Source organism: Panicum virgatum, chromosome 2N, assembly GCF_016808335.1.
Source record: "Panicum virgatum strain AP13 chromosome 2N, P.virgatum_v5, whole genome shotgun sequence".
In the NCBI taxonomy this organism is placed as follows: domain Eukaryota; kingdom Viridiplantae; phylum Streptophyta; class Magnoliopsida; order Poales; family Poaceae; genus Panicum; species Panicum virgatum.
This window is the reverse complement of record NC_053146.1, coordinates 21,468,965-21,474,993: the sequence shown is the minus strand read 5'-3', so window position 1 is coordinate 21,474,993 and position 6,029 is coordinate 21,468,965.

The window sequence follows — 6,029 nt, the reverse complement described above, 5'->3', positions numbered from 1 at the left end:
GTGGGGCCGGCATGTCAACGAGCCGGGCGAGCGCGTTGCGCAGGGCGCGGCTGAGCGGCGTGCGGGTGAGCGGGCCGAAGCGGCTTTGCTGGGCCGAGCGCTGAGCGGGCGGTGTGAAGTGCTGGGCCGGTGGGGGAAAACGGGAGGTGGGCCGGACGCGTGGGAGCGGGCCCAGGGAAAGGAGGCCGCGGGCTGAGGGAAAGAGTGGGCCGCCGGGTTGGCCGCTGGGCTGCGTCCTGGGCTTGGGTTTGATTGGGTTTCCTTTTTCCTTTCCTTTTCTATTTCCTATTTCAAACCAAACTAAACCTATTTGAATTCAAATTTGAATTTGAATTCAAACCACACTCAATCAAATAAAATTATGCACTAGCATGAATGCACAATATGTTGACCTAAGAAAAAATTTTATTTACTTGTGAAACAAAATTAGATTAAATGAAAGACTAATCATAATAAACCTTAGAAAATTAAACAAAGCCAATTAAATTTATTATTAAATGCTGAAATTTAAATTAGAGTGTTACAAACCCTACCCCCTTATAGGAATCTCGTCCCCGAGATTCTGCTGGACTGGCTAGCAAAGAGATCTGGATATGTCTTTCTCAACTCATCTTCTCGCTCCCATGTAGCCTCAGCTTCGCTGTGATGACTCCACTGAACTCTGCACATCTTGATGCGCTTGTTTCGTGTAACCCTCTCTGATGTCTCCAGAATCTTCACCAGATGCTCAGTATAGGTCAGATCTTCCTGCACATCTTACCCATCCAGTGGTGCCTGCTCCTCAGGTACTCGTAGACACTTCTTCAACTAAGAAATATGGAAGACATCATGCACTCCAGAGAGACTGGTAGGCAACTCCAGGCGATAAGCAACTTTGCCTTTCCTCTCTAGCACCATGAATGGACCAATATACTGAGGTGTTAGCTTCCCCTTGACGTTGAATCTGCGGACTCCTCGCATCGGGGACACCTTCAGATATACATAATCATCAACACTGAAGGTCAGGTCCCTCTGTTTGCCATCTGCATAGCTCTTCTGCATAGTCTGTGCAATCCTCAGATTCTCCCGCACAGTCTCTACCATCTGCTCTGCATCTTCTATAATGTCAGGGACAAAGAGCTGCTTGTCACCAATCTGATCCCAATAAAGAGGAGTCCTGCACTTTCTGCCATACAATGCCTCAAAGGGGGACTTCTTCAGACTGGCCTAGTAGCTTTTGTTGTAGGAAAACTCAGCATATGACAGACACTTATCCTAACTGGTACCATACTGAATAGCACAAGCTCTCAACATATCCTCCAACACTTGGTTGGTTCTCTCTGTCTTCCCATCTGTCTGAGGATGATAGGTGGTACTGAAGCGCAGCTTCGTATCCAACGAATCATGGAGCTGCTCCCAGAACCGTGAAGTGAACTGTGATCCTCTATCAGATATGATCTTCTTGGGCACACCATGCAAACAGACAATCTGGGAGATATACAACTCTGCAAGTCTGGCACCAGAATAAGTAGTGTTCGCCAGAATGAAGTGAGCAACCTTCGTCAAACGATCCACTACTACCCATATAGAGTTGTACCCTTTCTGAGTACGAGGCAACCCAACATTGAAGTCCATAGTGATCTCCTCCCATTTCCACTCTGGAATCTTCAATGGCTGTAACAGACCTGCTGGCCTCTGATGCTCAGCCTTGACACGCTAATAGATGTCACAAATAGCCATGTACTCTGCCACTGAACACTTCATCCCATACCACCAGAAGCGTTCCTTGAGGTCATAATACATCTTCGTACTACCCGGATGAATGGAATACGCTGTATCATGAGCCTCGCTCAGGATCAACTTCCTGGGATCCTTCACACCTGGCACACAGATCCGGTTCTTGTACCACAAGGTACCCTGATCATCCTCTCTGAAATGAGGAGCCTTGCCTTTCTTGAGCAACTCACGAATCTCCTGCAACTTCTCATCTTCCTTTTGATGCTGCCGGATCTCTGCCTCTAGAGTGGGCTCTGCCTCGAATGCTGCACTCGAAGTATGATGCAAGAAACCCAGACTCGACTGCTCAAACTCCTCGCTTAACTCTGGAGGCATCTAGAAAGCCACGGCCATGTTGACATAGCTTCTTCTGCTCAGAGCATCTGCCACAACATTGGCCTTACCCGGATGATAGTGAATCTCCAGGTCATAATCCTTGACCAGCTCTAACTATCTCCTCTGCCACATGTTCAGCTCACTCTGCGTGAAAATATACTTGAGGCTCTTGTGATCAGTGTAGATATCACACAGATGCCCGAACAAGTAATGCCTCCAAATCTTCAGAGCATGTACAACTGCGGCTAACTCAAGATCATGAGTGGGATAGTTCAGCTCATGCCGACGTAACTGCCATGAAGCATGAGCAATCACTCTGCCCTCCTGCATCAAGACACAACCAAGACCATCCTTCGAAGCATCACAATAGACGGTGAACCTCTTGCTCTGGTCTGGCAGAGTAAGGACTGGCACCATAGTCAACCTCTTCTTCAACTCATCGAATGCCATCTGACACTCATCAGTCCATATGAAATCTGCATTCTTCTCTAGCAAAGAAGTCAAGGGCTTCGCGATTTTGGAGAAATTCTCAATGAACCTCCGATAATATCCTACTAAGCCCAAGAATGACCGGACTTCCTTCACCGTCTGCGGTGTCTCCCACTCGAGCACATCCTTCACCTTGCTCGGATCAACTGCAATGCCTCCCTTGGAGATGGTATGACCGAGGAATGGAACCTCATCAATCCAGAACTTGCACTTGCTGAACTTAGCATACAGCTGATGCTCCCTCAATCTCTACAACACGAGCTTTAGATGAACTTCATGCTCTGCCCCTGACTTGGAAAAGATCATAATATCATCAATAAAGATCACCACGAAGACATCCAGGTAATCCATGAAAACCTTGTTCATCAGGAACATGAAGAAAACCGGGGCATTAGTCAAGCTGAAGGACATGACCGTGTACTCATACAGCCTATACTTGCATGTGAATGCCGTCTTCAGAATATCCTCGGGACGGATCCTCAGCTGAAAATAACCCGAACGCAGATCAATCTTCGAGAATACACAAGCACCTCGAAGCAGATCAAAAAGATCCTCAATACGGAGCAGTGGATGCTTGTTCTTGATGGTAACTGCGTTCAGATCCCGATAATCGATGCACATTCTCTTCGAACCATCCTTCTTATCTACTAACAACAATGGAAAAGCCCAAGGAGAAAAACTGCGATGGATATAGCCCTTGGCTAGCAACTCATCAATGGTCTTCTTGACTTCCTCATGCTCTATAGGTGCCATACGGTAGGGCCGCTTTGCAATAGGAGCTGTGCCAGGCAAGAGATCAATAGAAAACTCGATGTCGCGTTCAGGCAGCATACCTGGCAAATCATCCAGAAAGACATCCGGGAACTCAGACACCACGCGAATACGTTCGTGGGTCTAGCCTCCATCTGATGAAGAAATCCAGAAGGTTCCACTGCACTGATAGTAACCTCCTGACCACTAGAAGCCGATAACAAGACTGTCCTCTGAGCACAATCTATCCGGACTCCCCACTTAGCAAGAGTCTCCATCCCCAGAATGACATCGATGCCCTTGGTGTCTAGCACCATCAGATCTGCACTGAATCCTACCCCCTTATGGATACACTAACTCTAGGGCAGAAGGTGTGAGACCTCAATTGTCCTCCCGGTGAAGATACTAACAGGAACCTCTTTAATGTGCTAGTATGAATACCATGATGCTCGACAAAAGACTGTGTAATGAAGGAATGCGTAGCACCAATATCGAAAAGCACTATAGCTGGATATGAATTGACCAAGAACGTACCAATAACCACATTGGGAGCCTTGGCCGCTGACTCGGTCGTAACGTGGTTCACCCTCCCCTGAAGTGGCGCCCTGGGCTGAGCTGGGCGCCCCTGCTGTCCCGCCTGCGCCTTCCGGGGGCAAGAGTTGGCGTAGTGCCCCGGCTGGCCGCAGTGATAGCACGTGCGAGGGAGTGCTAGAGCCTGCTATCCGGCAGGAGGAGCTGCCTGCCGTGGAGCCTGAGGCGCTGGCAGAGCTGGGGGAGCGGCACGAGCCAGAGGTGCCGAAAACCTCGGGCCCTGCCCCGCCTTGTGCTGCTGTCGAGGCAGGTACTGCTAGGGCGGCCGATACTTCTGCTGCTGCTGGGGCGGCTGGAAGTGGGGACGGGTGTTGCTGCCGGATGCAACTAGAGTGATCTTCCTCTTCTTATCCTCCATCTCACAGTGCTTGCACTCCGTGTTGAGCGCGCTGTCAACCAGATGATTGAAGTCGTCGAAGCGGAGGTTGAGCAGCGTGTATTGGATGTAGTCCTCAAGACCCTCCATGAAATGCTCCTACTTGTTGTGGTCATCCGCGACCTCGGCAAGGGCGTAGCGAGCGAGCTGAAGGAAACGATCACGATACTCCGTGACCGTCATAGTCCCCTGAAGTGAAAAAGAAAGTTGTATGACGAATGATTAGCTCCTGTTTCAGAAAGATAGAACAAGGGAGATCTTAGCTCAAAAGGAAATGATGAAGGTTTATATCTGAGTTTACCTGCTTAAGTGCAAGGAACTTCTTCTTCTTCGTCTTCATCACACCCGCGGGGATGTGGTGGCTACGGAACCGCTCACGGAACTGGATCCAGGTGAAAGCCTCGTGGTCCTGAATCCTGTGGGACTCCCACCAGTCGAGAGCTGCCCCTCGCAGCTGCCCTGCTGCGTACAGGACACGCTCCCTATCATCGTACTGAGCGACGTCCAGCTGGTGCTCCACTGCATGGAGCCAGTCGTCTGCCTGGAGTGGGTCAGATGTATGGGAGAACGTCGGCGGGTGACCCCTCAGAAACTACGCATGCCTATCGCGGGCCTGCAGTGGTGGAGGAGGCGGAGGCTGCGCGTGAACCTGCTGCAGCGCCTGAATAGTGTTGTTCAGGGTGGCCATCATCTGCATCTGGAGCTGGAAGAACTGCTCCGGAGTGAAGGGTGGAGGCATCGGCATTTCGGTACCCTGGTTGTTCTGCCCCTGCTTCTGGCCAGAACCGGAACCGGTGCTCCTGGTGTTCACCATCTGATTTGAACAAAAGATGTATGAGCAAAGATATTGCAGAAATAATTTCTGACGGATATGATATCTTTCTGCAAGGAAAACTTAGGCATGATAGAGTAGACAGGATAGAGTGCAAGGTTTCAACCCCAACAGTCTAACTTATTTTATTAATTAATTAAACTTTAACTTAAAACTGATTTTCATTAAACAAATTTAACTACTAAGCTATGCAATCAACCAAAATCCAAATCAAACATTTGTATAATAACAAGCATACAAATTTACACTTTAGCCGAGTTTAACACACAACTCGACTAACACAACGTGTCGCAGAATGTTCTATCATGCTATTATAAACGGGTCATTTGACTTACTTCAGGCCAGAATCTACGGAAGCTATTCTATAGAGAAAAATCAAGGCAAGACGAGTAAAAATCTTAGAATTCAAGGAATATAATAGCAAAATAGTTTCAGCAGACAAGGCTTAGAGAGAAGAAGACCTAAAACTCGACCAGTTCTATCTAGGCTTTCGTCCTACAGCCGATTAAGCTCTGATACCACCCTGTAACACCCGGTTTATAAAAGGACATAAACCGAGCAATCATATACGTGCTAGGATCAAGTCACACGTATATACAATAGAATGAACAGTATATCACAGCACCTATCACGTAAAAAGATATAATAAAGCGAGTACGAATGTTATTTATTACATAAATGACAAATGTCTGATACAGAGTATGCGGAAGCGTAAAACAAGTACGAAACTCGGAAGCTGGGCGCCACAGGGACGTCGACTGGGAGATGACAGCCTAGAAGTCCTCGTACTCCTAGTAGCTCCGGGTGAACTCCTCCGCGTCGCCAGGAACTGAGTAGCAGTAGGGTATTCCCAAAGAGAACAAGAGGAAAAGAGTAGAGTAGGCAAGAGTGAGTACACAA